The following is a 15,651-nucleotide window of genomic DNA, read 5'->3' on the forward strand; positions in this document are numbered from 1 at the left end:
CCAGGATCTTCTGGCTTTCATGGTGTCCATAGAGAAGTCAGGTGTAAGTCTGATCGGTTTACCTTTATAAGTTACTTGACCTTTTTCCTTTGCTGCTCTTAATATTCTTTCTTTAATCTGTATATTTTGTGTTTTGATTATTATATGGCCAGGGGATTTTTTTTTGATCCAGTCTATTTGGTGTTCTGTATTCTTCTTGAATATTCAAAGGAATATCTTTCTTTATGTTGGGAAAGTTTTCTTCCATAATTGTGTTGAAAATATTTTCTGGGCCTTTGAGCTGTAACTCTTCTCCTTCTTCTATCCCTATTATTCTTAGGTTTGGTCTTTTTATTGTGTCTCATATTTCCTGAATGTTTTGTGATGAGAATTTGTTGGCTTTGCTGTTTTCTTTGATCAGTGCATTTATTTTCTCTATGGTGTCCTCAGAATCTGAGATTCTTTCTTCTATCTCTTGTATTCTATTGATTATGCTTGTTTCTGTAGTCTCTGCTCATTGACCTAGATTTTCCATATCCCGCTGGTCCTCAGGTTGTGTTTTCTTCCTTGCTTCCATTTCAGCTTTCAATTATTGAACTGTTTCCATTACCTGTTTGATCGTTTTTTCTTGGTTTCCCATGATATCATTTATGTATTTACTCATTTCTTCAAAATTTTTGTTATACTTCTCATCCATTTCTTTTTTTTATTCTTTTTTAATTAAAATTTCCAACTGCTCCCCGTTTCCCATTTCCCTCCCCCTCCTCCCACACATTGTCCCCTCCCCCCACTCCCCTCCATCCATTTCTATGAGGGCGTTTCTTACATGTTGTTTAAGGGACTCTATTGCTTTCATAAAGTCAATTTTTTCCTCTTCTTCTGTGTTAGGGTGTTCAAGTCCTTGTGTTGTAAGATCATTGGGTTCTGGTGTTTTCATGTGTTTTTTCAGATTGTTGGGTGAATTCTTGCCTTGGCGCCTGCCCATCTCCTCCTACTGATGCTATCTAATGGGTCTTCTAAAACAGGATCAGGTTTCCCTGCTGGCCAGGGGCCCTGCTTACAAAATGCCCCGTTCTGTTTCCTGGCTCCCGCCATGGGTCAAGATCCCTCTCACCACTTGGAAGCGTCTTCAGGAACATGACCAGGCTCCCCGTTCACCAGGGACCTCACCAACAAAAGGCCTACTACTCTGCAGACCAGCCACCAAAACAAAGAAACTCCCGCTGCCCTCTGCCCTGAGCACCCTACCCAGTGCTCAAACAGGCTGAACTGGGTAATCCTGTGGCCCTGCGGAAGGGAGGGAGAAGGAAGGAAGCCCCTGAGCGTAAGCTGGGATGGGCCAGGGAGAGAGAGGTCGCAGCAGAGGAGGAGCAGCCCCAGCAGAGGGGAGCAGCCCCAGCAGAATGCCCGGGGAGACAAGGGGGTCAGGGAATACCCCCGCTTCGTTTCCTGGGTCCCGCTGTGGGCCAAGAACACTCTCCCCACTCAGGAGGGTCTTCAGGGACAGGACCAGGCTCCCCGTTCACCAGGGACCTCGCCAACAAAAGGCCTACCACTCTGCAGGCCAGCCCCCCCAAAAACCTACTTGATTTAATTGTAGTGGGACGATCTACTCTCAGTGTGGGCTTCACTGTTTCATGCTTGGCCCTTTTGCATCTGCGCCGTGTCTCAGCCACGGCTGCGCTGCTTCTCCATCGCTTCTGCCTTGGATGTCATCTTGGTTCCAGATGGCAGCATAGACTTCTCAGATCAGCATGGGTTCAGTGGCAGCATTACTGTCTACAACATGGCACCAGGTGGTGGCCTAGACCCCTGGCATTGGCATGGCCTTCAGTGGTATCAGGAGCCACAGACATCAGCACAGAGCCAGGCTACAGTAAAGCCACTGACCCAGACATGGTCCTCAGCTGCAGTCTCAGCCCAGATGTCGCCATGACACCATGTAGTCATGCAGACCACTCAGACATGTATGGCCCTAGACCTTCAGATCTCCACCTGGCCTCAGGTGATGGTCCGGACTTCAGGTATTTACACAGTCCTGATCTATCCATATCAGGAGCTGGCTATAGTTGGGCCATGGATTCAGACTTGGCCCTATATCACAGTCCAGGCTTGGAGGTCACCATGCCCCTGGATGGCAGGACAACCATCTAGATTAGCATGACCCCAGTGGCAGTGTGACCCTTGAACACCAACATGGACTCAGGTGTCTGACCAGACCTCCATCATCTGTCTGGCCTTCAGTGGTTACTAAAACCATGAACATTGACACAGACCCTGGTTACTGCAGGGCTGCAGACCCAGATATGACCCCTGGCAGTGGATTGGGCTGGATGTCAGCACAGGTCACTCAAATCAATGTGGCCCCAGCAATAACATGGTCCTCAGATAACAAAATGGCCACAGGTGGTGGCCCAGACCCAGGGCATCCCTGTGACCTTGGTGGCAACAAGGAGACATGGGCATTAGCACAGACTCTGACTGTGGTAGGACCACAGACCCAGATGTAGCCCTAGGCAGCAGCCCAGGGTGCAAACAGTCTGCCACCATTAGCCCACTCCTCACTGCCTTTGCTTCTTCAGATCTGCCTCTCACTACAGACTCTAACCATTCTTCCTCTCTTTCTCTCCCATTTCTCCTCCATATACCTGCTCATCACAATGGCACCCTGTGGTTGCCTTCAGGACTCAAGCTTCGGTGGTTTTATTTATAAGCATTTTCTTAAATGGAGATAGGTGAAAAGGGTGCCTTCCATCCAGGCAACCTTTTTATTAAATTTCATTTTTTACAACAATATTTTCTCATTTTATATACCAATCCCAGTTCCTTTTCCCTTCCCTCCTACCTCTCCCCCATCTTCCACCCATCCTGCCCCTTCATTCACTCCTCAGAGAGGGTAAGGCTTCCCATGGGGAGTCAACAAAGTCTGGCAGAACCACTTTGAGGCAGAACCAAGGCCCTCCCCGCTATATTTAAGATGAACAAGGTATCCCTCCAAATAGAATGGGCTCCAAAAAGCCAGTTCATGTGCTAGGGATAAATCTTAGTACCACTGCCAGTGGCTCCGCAGACTGCTCGGTCACACAACCGTCAGCCATATTCAGAGGGCCTAGTTTGGGCTTATGCAGGTTCCCCCTGCTGCTAGGCCGGTGTCAGTGATTCCAGATGGAATCAGATGCAGAGATCCACAACTAGCGCTGGGCAGAGCCCTCGGAGTCCAATCAAAGAGAGGGAGGAGTAACAAAGGGGTCAAGGCCATGATGGGAATACCCACAGAAACAGGTGACTTTTTATAGAGCCTCCTGTGTTTGAGTCACAGATGAAACTCAGGGGTCAAGCCCTTGCCTAGCATCCCTGGGGCCCTGGATTCCATCACATGTAGTAGGAAAAGACAGAGCTGCGTTACTTGATTTTTAAGTACTGCTAGATCCTCAGAGCCACTGGTGTCCCCAGTCATTGATGAAGAAGGCTTGGTGATTAGACTGCAGTATACACAGACAAGAGCTACCAGAAAATATTAGTGTTCTTTCACATGACCAAGCCATCCCCTCTCCCCTCATTCTCCTCCTCTTTCTTCTTTGGTTTTTTTTTTAAACAAGGTTTCTCTGTGTAACAGCCCAGGCAGTCCTAAAACTTGCCTTGTAGACCAGGCTGGCCTTGAAGTTCCAGAGAGTCACCTGCCTCTGTCTCCTGAGTCCTGGGATTAAAGGTGTGCCACCACCACCTGTCCATTTTCTTTATTGAGGGATAAAATTCAGTGTGCTAGCGTGGGTTTTCAGTCCCTGTTACCGATGCTTTTCTCTTGCTGACAACTCAGGGTGGATGAGACAGAGAATTTAGGTTTCCTAAGGTGGGGAATGGAAATGACAGAGCTAAGTTAGAGCATGACGCCTACAAGCTGTGGAAGTCCTGTCTCTGTGCAGTGCACTATAGACCATGTAGAAATCTCCAGGTGGTTTAGATTTAGCATGAGGTCAGGCAGTAAGGGTTAATAGAGGATGGGAGTCACATGATCATGTCCATCATTGCCAAGGATGTATTTCACCCTATGAAGCTTACATCTGAATCTAAGACATTTTACCCAAGTAGAGGGTCTGAAGTTAGTTAGCCCAGGTTAGCCTGTACCTCATTGTTTTTACTGTTTCTGTTCCAGGTGTTATGATTATAAATCTGGACCATTAATGTCCAGCTAGAGTTTCATTTAATCAATCAGCTCATGGCTAGCTCCTGGGAGATGTTGGGGTGACAATGTAGTTTTAATTTTTCTCATGACATTTTTGGACAATTTTTTTTCAGAATCTAAATTGTCAAAGGTAGCTAGCGTTTTCTTAGAAAACTATATTCTACAATATTAGTCCTAGGGTTATACAATACACAGGAAGAGGGTAAACACATCTGTAGACAACAGAGTCTGCATCAACTTCATTCAAAAAACAGTAAGTTTTACAGCCACCAAAACAGCCTGGGCCAGCTTTAGCCTTGATGCAGGGCTGTCTGTTTAATTAGTTCACCATAGTGAGAAAGTCTATAAGAAGGTTCAAGAATAATATTATGTGTATACTTAACTCACAGACTCGGTCTATAACTTTAAAGAAAACTGGGATTTCAGAGTTAAAAATTATATCATTCTTGTCATTATGTCTGTGGGTATAAGCTGCTATCAGCAACATCTGGGACTATCTTGCTATGTTCATGTTGTATGGTAGATGTGTTACAGATGCTCCATTCATTTTTTTTGTGGGCCCTGCATGTCCAGTTCATACAGTATAACATCAAACAGTTCAAGAAAGAGCAGTTTCTTGCTCAAATGGCTAGCAAAATCCATAAGAGCCTCTTCAATGCCCATCATCCTCTTGAAGTAGATTGGTGCTGCCAGGAGCAGATGTGTCTCATTGTCATGAAAAGTCCTAAGTTCTTAAACATTTTAAATGACATATTCTGTTAGTCTTTGAAAGGTTTGAAGAATAACTCTCTATCTGAAATATATCTCTGTACATCTATAAAGCCTAACTAACATGAGTACAAGCTTGAATATTATAGATGACTATTATTTCATATTTTTATCTACACATTATATTTTTAAATGAACTACACAAACACAATACCTTAATCAAGAACAGAAATATACATATAACAAAATTGACCTTAAATTTTTATCAATAGACCAAAATCCATACCAATGCCAAGTATTCATTTCTATATCATGACCCCCTTTAAATGTAAACAAACATTTATAAACAATATTTAGGAATTTGGGCATAGTTCTCTCCAAACTGCTTCCTACTTTTTGTTGGGTGAAGTAATTTTAGGGGTTTGATCCATCAAACCACTATTAGTCTGGAAGGAATCCACAAGTTTTCATTTCATTGTAAACAAAAATAAAACCTCTTTTCCAAAGCAACATATCCTTAGACCCAAATTTTGAAGTCAAAATACTTTTAAAAATATATGTGTTGGTTTAGCTTAGCAATGTGTACAATGAAATATCTCTCTGTACTTAGCTCATTCACAGCCAAAACATTTCAAAAAAGTTTCAAAGAAAACACAATAATATACATAATCCAGACTCTCTGTGTATATTTAATCATTACATGGCTTATTCTTTTTCTCCTTTAATCTACAACTGTCTGAGTGAGCTGCAGCCTTCCCAAGCAAGCGGTTGAGTGTTTGCCATTTTAGGAGGATATTCTCGACTATGGCACACCTGGCTGGGGTGAACTCCTTCAACTCGCCACACCTACAGCTGGTGCACGATGGCTTCTCGGGTCCCCATAGCCCCCAGGGCCTGACCCAGCATTCCTGCCACTTGGCCACTGCTGCGGTGGAGGAGTAAAGTTGTGAATTTGGCTCCATGAAGTATTATGCACTGTGTGGCTTTGGTGGGGTCTTAAGTTGTGGGCTGACACACACTGCTGTTGCTCCCCTGGATTTAGTAAAATGCTGCATGCAGGTGGACCCTCAGAAGTACAAGGTCATATTTAACGGCTTCTCCGTTACCCTGAAAGAAGATGGTGTTTGTGGTTTGGCAAAAGGATGGGTCCTGACTTTTATTGGCTATTTCATGCAAGGGCTCTGCAAGTTCGGGTTTTATGAAGTCTTCAAAGCCTTGTACAGCAACATGCTCGATGAGGAAAACACCTGTCTGTGGCGCACATCACTGTATTTAGCTGCTTCTACCAGCACTGAATTCTTTGCTGACATTACCCTGGCTCCTATGGAAGCTGCTTAAGTTCGGATCCAAACCCAGTCTAGTTATGCCAACACATTGAGGGAGGCTGTTCCCAAAATGTATAAAGAAGGCTTGAATGCGTTCTACAAAGGTGTAGCTCCTCTGTGGATGAGACAGATCCCATACACCATGATGAAGTTTACCTGCTTTGAACGTACTGTTGAAGCATTGCACAAATTTGTGCTTCCTAAGCCCCGAAGTGAATGTACAAAGGCGGAGCAGCTGGTTGTGACATTTGTGGCAGGTTACATAGCTGGAGTCTTCTGTGCAATTGTTTCTCACCCTACTGATTCTGTGGTCTCTGTGCTGAATAAAGAGAAGGGGAGCATGGCTTCCCAGGTCCTGCAGAGACTGGACTTCAGAGGTGTGTTGGAAGGGCCTCTTCGCCCGAATCATCATGATTGGCACTCTGACTGCACTGCAGTGGTTCATCTACCACTCCGTGAAGGTCTACTTCAGGCTCCCTTGCCCTCCTCCACCTGAGGTGCCAGAGTCTCTGAAGAAGAAGCTTGGGTTAACTCAGTAGATAGTACATCAGAGAAACATGGACTGAATCTGCTTGTTGATCAGTGTTGAAGAAAGTGCAAAGGAACTTTTATATATTTGACAATGTAGGAAATTGACTGTTCCTGATATAATTACTGTAGTACCCTTGCTTAAAGTAAGAGTTTCAAACTTACTGCTAAATAAACCCATCCACTCAAGAAAAAAAAATCTACAACTGTCTGTACTCTGTCTTTTTAAAGACTTTGTTTTTTTTTCTATATTCTATTTCTTCTCTCTCTCTCAAGTTTATGCACATTTATTCAACACGTGACCCATTTAGAGATCTTTTTCATCTGAATCTCTCTTTATTATGTATCTATAATCCTTTTCTGACCAGGACCACTTCTTAAAATGCTAAGCAGTATGGTTAGGACTAAGGCTGCTTTGCCTTTTGGCTCCACCCAGTCCAACATGGTGGATGTCTATTCAGTGCCAGCTCTGCGAGTCATGCTCACAGCCCTATTTTCAGGCTCACAGTGGGTCTATGTTGCCATTAAGCAAGTTGTGGCACTCTGCTCACATACCCCATTCAAATGCTCAGTCTCCTGAAAGAGCCAGAGCTATTCATGTAACTAGCACAAACCAGGAAGCCCTTCCCTAAAGAAGATGCACAGCCTTTTGCTGCTGCTGAGTCACAAAGACTTCTCTTAAAGGAGCTGTGGTGCCCCTGATTGCTACCAGCAAACAGAGTCCATTTGAAAAAAAATGCTGGCGACCAAGAAGCTATGCTTAATTCTGTTCTTTTGTGTTTAGAATTCTTTACCAGGCTTTCTCAGGTTTTATGTGGATGTAGTCAGCCCCACGTTGGCATGCTATGTTAGTTCTCTTATTTCTCGATTAAGTTTCTGTCTGGAAGACCTGTCCATTGGTGAGAGTAAGGTGTTGATGTCTGCTACTATTAGTGTGTAGGCTTTGATGTGCGATTAAGCTTTAATAATGCTTCTTTTACATATATGGGTGCTCTTGTATTTGGGGCATAGATGCTCAGGATTGAGACTTCATTTTGATGGATTTTTCCTGTGATGAGTATGAAGTGGCCTTCTCTATTTCTTCTGATTGATGTTAGTTTGAAGTCTATTTTGTTAAATATTAGGATAACTACACCCACTTGTTTCTTAGGTTTATTTGATTGGAAAATCTTTTCCCAATCTTTTACTTTGAGGTAGTGTCTATCTTTAAGGTTGAAGTGTGTTTCTTGTATGCAGAAGGATGAATCCTGTTTTCATATCCATTCTGTTAGCCTGTGTCTTTTAATAGATTAAGTCCATTGATATTAAGATATATTAATGACCAGTGATTGTTAATTCCTGTTTTTTTTTTTTTTTTTGGTGGTAGTGTTTGTGTTTCTACTTCTTTGAGATTTGTGGGTATGAGATTATCTGTTTCCTATGTTTTTGTGGGTGCAGTTGGATTCCTTGGGTTGGAGTTGTCCTTCTAGTATTTTCTGTAGGACTGGATTTGTGGATAGGTATTATTTAAATCTGATTTTATCGTGGAATATCTTATTTTCTCCATCAATGTTGATTAAAAGCTTTGCTGGTATAGCAGTCTGGGCTTGCATTCATAGTCTCTTAGTGTATGCAGCAATATGTCCAGATTTTTTGGCTTTTAGGGGTTCCATTGAGAAGTCAGATGTAATTCTGATAGATCTGCCTTTATATGTTATTTGATCTTTTTCCTTTGCAGTTCTTACTATTCTTTCTTTATTCTGTAAGTTTAGTGTTTTAATTATTATATGATGAGGGGACTGTTTTTTCGGTCCAGTGTATTTGCTTTTCTGTAAACTTCTTGTACCTTCATAGGCATATTTTTTTATAGATTGGGAATGTTTTCTTCTATGATTTTGTTGAATACATTTTCTATGTCTTTGATTTGGAGTTCTTCTCCTCTTCTGTCCCTATTTTTCTTAGGTTTGATCTTTCATGGTGTCTCAGATTTCCTGGATGTTTTGTGTTAAGGATTCATTGGATTTAATGTTTCCTTTGACAGATAAATCTATTTCCTCTACTATATATATCTTCAACTCCTGGGATTCTCTCTTCCATCTCTTGTAATGCTGATTATGTTGGCGTCTGTAGTTCTTGTTTGTTTACCCAGATTTTCTATTTTCAGAATTCTCTCAGTTTGTGTTTTCTTTATTGCTTCTATTTCAAGTCTTAAACTATTTGAACTGTTTGCTTTACCTGTTAGGTTTTTTGTTTTGTTTTTGTTTTTTGGTTTTATAGCCTTTCTTTAAGAGATTTACTGATTTCTTCCATTTTTTGTTTGTCTTTTTCTCTATTTCTTTAAGAGAATTTTTCATTTCCTCTTTAATGGTCTCTATCATCTTCAGAAAGTTGTATTTAAGGTCTTTTTTCCTACTTCTTCTGGGTTAGGATGGTCAGGTTTTCCTTTTGTAGGAGCACTGGGTTCAAGTGTTGCCATATTGCTCTTTAGGTTGTTGAATATATTCGTACATTAGTGCCTGCCCATCTCTTCCTCCAAGGGATGTAGTTGGGGTTTGTGCTTCAGGGGGTCTCTCTTCCTCCAATTGGTGCAGGTGGGGCCTGTGGCTTAGGTTATCACTCTTCCTCCTGGTGAAGGTGGGGCTGTACCTCTGGTAGTTGCTGATGTGACTCTGGGGGATTCTCTCCAGATGCAGTCAGGGTCAAAACTCCAGCAGTTGTAGGTGCAGTGGGGAGATGGTTGCAGGTGTGGCAAGGCTTCTCTGGAGTCTCTGGGTTTGGTGTGGAAGGTCCTTTTGTCTATGTGCTTATTTTATTGGTTAATGAATAAAGAAACAGCCTTGGCCTCTTGATAGAGCAGAACTTAGGCAGGCAGAGAAAGTTGGACTGAATGCTGGGAAAAAGAAGGTGGAGAGAGAGATGCCATGGAGCTGTGGCCAGAGTCAGACATGCCAAATCTTTGCCGGTAAGCCACTGCCACATGGTGATGCACAGAATAATGGAGATGGGTTAAATTAATATGAAGAGTTAGCCAATAAGAAGCTAGAGCTAATGGGCCAAGCAGTGAATTAATTAATACAGTTTCTGTGTAGTTATTTTGGTTCTGGGTGGCAGGGATGAACAAGTGGCCTCCACGCAACAAATTGATGTCCTTGCAACAGGGTTTGGTGGTTTAGGGTGGGGCATGGGATGTTCCTCTGTGGGTTAGCGCCTGAAGAGCAGGGCTATCAGACCTGTAACCCAGACTCTCATATCTCCAGGGACAATCAGGGGCAAGGCTCCAGTGGTCAGAGATACAGTGGGGGATGGCTTCATGTATAGGGAGACTGGTCCCAGGTCTCTGGGTCCTCACTGTGTGGATGTGGGGCATGGAATGTACTTTTGTGGGCTAGGGTCCAGAGCACTGGGCCCTTCAGCTACAAACTCAGACATTCACCTCTCCAGGGAAAGCCTGGGCCAAGGCTCCAGTGGTCAGAGATGACCCTGTTTTATGTTTTAAGACAATGTTTCATACAGTTCAGGGTAGTCTCAAATTTACTATATAGCCACACTATGCTATTTCTGATCCTCTTGCTTCTATCTTCTAAATAATGGGGTTACAGATGTGTACTAAAGCAATTGGTTTTATGTCATGGTGAATATTGAACCTAGGTGATGGGGGTGGTTCTTGTATTTTATCTGTTGCTTTCATTGGTTAACTAATAAAGAAAACTGCCTTGGCCCATTTATAGGCCAGCCCTTAGGTGGATGGAGTAAACAGAGAGAATGCTGGGAGAAAGAAGCCGAGTCAGGAGTCGCCATGATTCTCCTACTCCAGACAGACGCAGGTTAAGATCTTTCCTGGTAAGCCAGCTCATGGTGCTACACAGAATATTAGAAATGGGTTAGATCAATATGTAAGAGCTAACCAATAAGAGGCTGGAACTAATGGGCCAGGCAGTGTTTAAAAGAATACAGTTTCCGTGTAATTATTTCGGGGCATAAGCTAGCCATGTGGGCGGCCGGGTGCCGGGGACACAGCCCTGCCGCTCATATTACAACAGAGTGGCACCCAACGTGCTAATGAACTCCACGTAAAACCTGAGAGGGCTTAAAAAGGATACAGAGAGAATTTAAGACAGCTTTTTGCTGTTTGTGGGTTGTGTGCAGCAAAGAAATTGTCCTGACTCAGCAACAGAAAAAAACTGGCTGTTTTAAAATGCCGGCTTTCTGGGCTGTGCCGCCATTGCGATCTCTGTATGGCTCCTGCGGGAGACAGAGCTTTTGAATGGAACATTTGGAGTAAAGTGCTATGGCTTGCTTGATGGCAACTAGATTCGCTGTGTGCCTAAAAGGAAGTCATTGCGTGCTGAGGCTCAGAGGCACAAGCAGCTCCACCACGCTACTGGTGCAATGTGCAAGGATCAGAGACAAGAGCGGCTCTGCCATGTTGGACTGGGTGGGGCAAGCAAGCAGTACCTGTTTTTGACCTAGGAATGTCACAGCTTAGATTCTTAAGCACTTAGCGATTTAAAAGCACAAAACAAAGTGCTCCTGGATAGTAAAGAAATTACAGATTCACAATAGAACTGATTCAGACACTGTTGGATGAATATACGTAGGCTTGAGAGAGAGAAAAAATATATATAAAGAATAAAGTTAATGTCTTAAAAAAAAAGGGTAAAGTCTTTAAAGAGACAGAGTACAGATAATTATAGATTAAAAGAAATAAAGAAAAATAAGCCACGTAAAAATGGAAAATTCACAGAGAGTCTGGATTCTTTGTATTATTGTGTTTTCTTTAAAATTTTTGACTGTAAAGGAGCTAACTGCAGAGAGACATTTCATTATATGGGCTGCCAAGCTAAACCAGAATGGATACAAGGGTATTATGATTTCAGAATATGGGTCTAAGGATATGATGCTTTGGAGAGGGTCTTCTTTTGTTTTCACAGAGGATGAGACTCTGTGGATTGTGTCTATCCCAATATGGTATGATAGACCACGCCCTCCTGAAAGGTTGCTGTGAACACCTTCAGAAAATTACTTCACTCAACTGCCAACCGAGATGACCCTGACACACAGGTTACACCATGAAAGATCTGAATAACAGCGCCCCCATTCAGCAGGAAGCAGTTTGGAGAGAAAAACTGCGCCCATGTTCCCAAATATGGTTTATAAATGTTCTTTTACATTTAAAGGGGGATATGATATAGATATAAATAATTTGCATTGGTGTGGATTTGAAGGTCAATTTTGTTATATGTATATGTATTTCTGATCTTGATTAAGGTATTGTGATTGTATAGTTCATTTAAAAATGTAATGTATATAGGTTGTTAATGGATAAACATAAATAATAGTCAAGCTTGTAGTCATGTTAGTTAGATTTTCTAGATATGCATAGGTATATTTCAGATAGGCATTCTTCATATCTTTCAAAGGCTACAGAATATGGCATTTAAGTGTTTTAATAATTTAGGGCTTTTCATGACAATGAGACACGTCTGCTTCTGGCAGCACCAGCTACTTCAAGAGGAAGATGGGCATTGAAGAGGCTCCTTATGGAGTTTGATAGCCATTTGAGCAAGAAACTGCTCTTGCCTGGACTGTTGCATAAACTGGACACAGAGAACCCGCAGAAAGAGGACTGCTGAACTTGCCTAAAGGTGAGATGGTCTTTTGGGGTTCCTGACTCATGAAAGAGTCTGCGAGACATTCTGCAGGACACAGCAAAAAGTGACTAAACTGTCTTTGGAATTTCCTGCTTGATGAAAATGTCTGCTGGATACTATGGGCCTGTAGGCTGAAGATGGATGCCCCAACAGTACAAAAGAACTTTGGGTGACTGTCCAGGCAGTGAGATGTCTCTGTCATTTCTAGAGTTTTGGATCTCTTGTTTGCTTAGGTAATATTATATCCTTCTGGAGTCTTTGATGGAGTTGAAGAATGGTTAGTTATAGTTATAGTTTTCCTTAGTTATGATAAAAGATAAAATAGATATAAATATTGTAACTGTAATTTTTACTTGATAACTGTTTTGTTATATGTAATTTTGCTGTTAAAGTTAAAGCCTTCTTTTTTTTTTGTTTAAACAGAAAAAGGGGAAATGATGGGGGTGGTTCTTGTATTTTATCTGTTGCTTTCATTGGTTAACTAATAAAGAAAACTGCCTTGGCCCATTTATAGGCCAGCCCTTAGGTGGGTGGAGTAAACAGAGAGAATGCTGGGAGAAAGAAGCCGAGTCAGGAGTCGCCATGATTCTCCCACTCCAGACAGACGCAGGTTAAGATCTTTCCTGGTAAGCCAGCTCATGGTGCTACACAGAATATTAGAAATGGGTTAGATCAATATGTAAGAGCTAACCAATAAGAGGCTGGAACTAATGGGCCAGGCAGTGTTTAAAAGAATACAGTTTCCGTGTAATTATTTCGGGGCATAAGCTAGCCATGTGGGCGGCCGGGTGCCGGGGACACAGCCCTGCCGCTCCTATTACAACACCTAGGGCTTTATTTGAGCATGCCTGGCAAACACTCTTCCAATTGTCTGTTTCCTGACTGCATTAGCTGGGCAGCTCTGCTCAACAGCACGGTCTTCATGGCAATCCTTTGCTCTGCCACTGACCCAGAAGCATGGAGCCCCGTGACTGCCGCCAAAGTAAATCTCTCCTTCTTTTAAGTAGCTATGACAGGTGTTATGTTGCTATGATGACACAGAGACTAATACAGTTACAACCGGAGTCAAAGGTCATTCTTCAAGTTGCTTCTCAGGTACACATGGCTGAATATGACTGGATTCTACTTCTTTATTTCCCCCTGCATCTGACTGTGAAGGCCTCGATGTCTAATTCAATTTATTTTTCTGTCTCTGACAATTGGTTCACAGACAAATTACGGCAATACTAAACAAATAAAAAAAAACTCAACCAACGGTAATGTGAAACCACATGATTATTGGGACTTCTCATGGTCACAGTGCTTCTCATAACAATTTTATTTTTCTTAACCTCCTTTATCCATAAAGTAAAAATTATAAGAGATTTAAAGAGGAAAGTTTGAGAAGTGATTAGCATAAATGAGACACATAACAACAAATTCTTAGTTTTGCTACTCTGCTTTTTATAACTTAACTTCCACCATGTCTCATGTTCCTCACACCTGGTGGCACACACCTCATTGATACCAAAGTCCCCACCCAGTCAGTGCCTCCCTCTTAAACTCATAATGAAGTTGTCCTAGTCAATATGTATTTGATGATCACATGCTTGCACTGTGACCTTTGCCCTAACACTCACTGTGACTCACCAGAGATACAGACCGCCTCTCTCAAACACACTCAACATCTCTCTCACTGAGAAACCAGTCATCTGGTGCTCACAGGGTAGGCCAGCCCATGGATTTCTAACCTAAGTATGATCTTACTTAAAAACTTTTTATTTTAAAAGTATTTCTATTGTTTTAAAATTATGTGTATGCATGGTTGTCCATGTGTGGGCTTTTATAGGCATATGAGTTCAGTGTCTATGAAGACTAGAAGAGAACATCAGATCCCCTGAAGCTGGAGGTATAGGTAGTTGTGAGCTACCTGAGGTGGGTCCTGGAAATTGAAATTGCCCTCTGTATAGAAGCAGCACATCGTGCTCTTACCCACTGAACCATTTCTCTAGTCCACAACCTTTTTTAATGCTTTGGGTTGATGTTTCATGGCAACAGCAGCACATACAGATAGACTTCAATTTTAATGTTCTATATCCATGAAACTAGCTTTATTCTCATAATTTGTTGGCCTTTCATTGCTACTTCTTACAATTTATGTATACCATATTCCCCAGGGCCTCATGTGTTTGGATACCTAGTCCCCAGCTCTTTGGGGGAGGTTGTGAAACCTCTAGGAGGTAGGATCTAGCTGTAGGTGGATTTCTGGGATGTGGGACTGAGGGGACTGAGATACAGAGTGTGGCATACTTTTTAGAACTACGTTGTTTGGTAAATTCTTATCCAAATACAATGAATAGAGATCATATCCACTTCCCCCTATTCCTCTGATTCCTTCCAGTCTCCTCCTGGCATTCTCCTCCCAACTTCACATCTCTTTTCCTCCTACTTCTTCCACAATCCATCCATGGAGTTCCATTACTGGTACCCATATGCACATGGCATAGGGTCAGCCCCTGGAGGATGGGCAACCTATCAGGCACCACAGCATAAGAGAAAATTGTGTTTTCCTTCCCCAACAGTTATCACTGGTCAGATGCTTATCACTCAGGGCAGGGTCTACCCTACTCAAGCTGGAGTATTGACTGGCTTTATCTTGTGCAGATCATTTAATTTTTTTTTAGTTATAAACTGATTGCCCTAGTAGCTCAGGCTTCTTATTAACTCTTATAACTTATATTAGCCCATTATTCTTGTCTATGTTAGCCATGTTGGTTTGGTATCTTATTCAGCAAGGCAGTCACATCTTGCTTCTTCTGTGGCTGGGTCATGACTGCAGACCAAGCTTTCCTCTTTCCAGAATTCTCCTGTTCTTGTCACCCTGCCTCTACTTCCTGCCTGGCTACTGGCCAATCAGCATTTTATTAAAATACAATTGACAGGGTACAAACCATTGTCCCACACCACTTTTCCCATTTTCTTAAAAAAAAAAACCCAAGAACTCCAAATCTAATATTTTTTGTTTAGCTTTTCTCCTGACCATTATCCATAACAACTTGTAATCAACATTCTAAACAAAGGAAAATAACCATAGTCCATTTTTTTGGGAATGTGGGCGTAGTATTCCAGGCTATTTCCCGCTGGTTGGGGTTACTGATAATCTTATGGGGACCTAAAGAAAATTTAGAATTATGATCAAGTCCTGACTGGAGTATCCTGTGAGGCTTGCTCATCTCAGGCAGCAGTCTTGAATCTGTTCTGGATGTAGAACTCATTCTACTCATGGGTAGACTCTGGGCCATCTGTTCCTACCGGAGAT

The 15,651-nt window shown here is 42.3% G+C and overlaps 1 pseudogene; it reads left to right on the top strand.

The window, feature by feature from the left end:
• Window positions 1-1,911: 1,911 nt before the first annotated feature.
• LOC130886537 (phosphate carrier protein, mitochondrial-like) lies at window positions 1,912-6,912 on the top strand (annotated as a pseudogene).
• The last annotated feature ends 8,739 nt before the right edge of the window (window positions 6,913-15,651 follow it).

The sequence above is a fragment of the Chionomys nivalis genome, chromosome 14 (assembly GCF_950005125.1).
Source record: "Chionomys nivalis chromosome 14, mChiNiv1.1, whole genome shotgun sequence".
NCBI lineage: Eukaryota > Metazoa > Chordata > Mammalia > Rodentia > Cricetidae > Chionomys > Chionomys nivalis.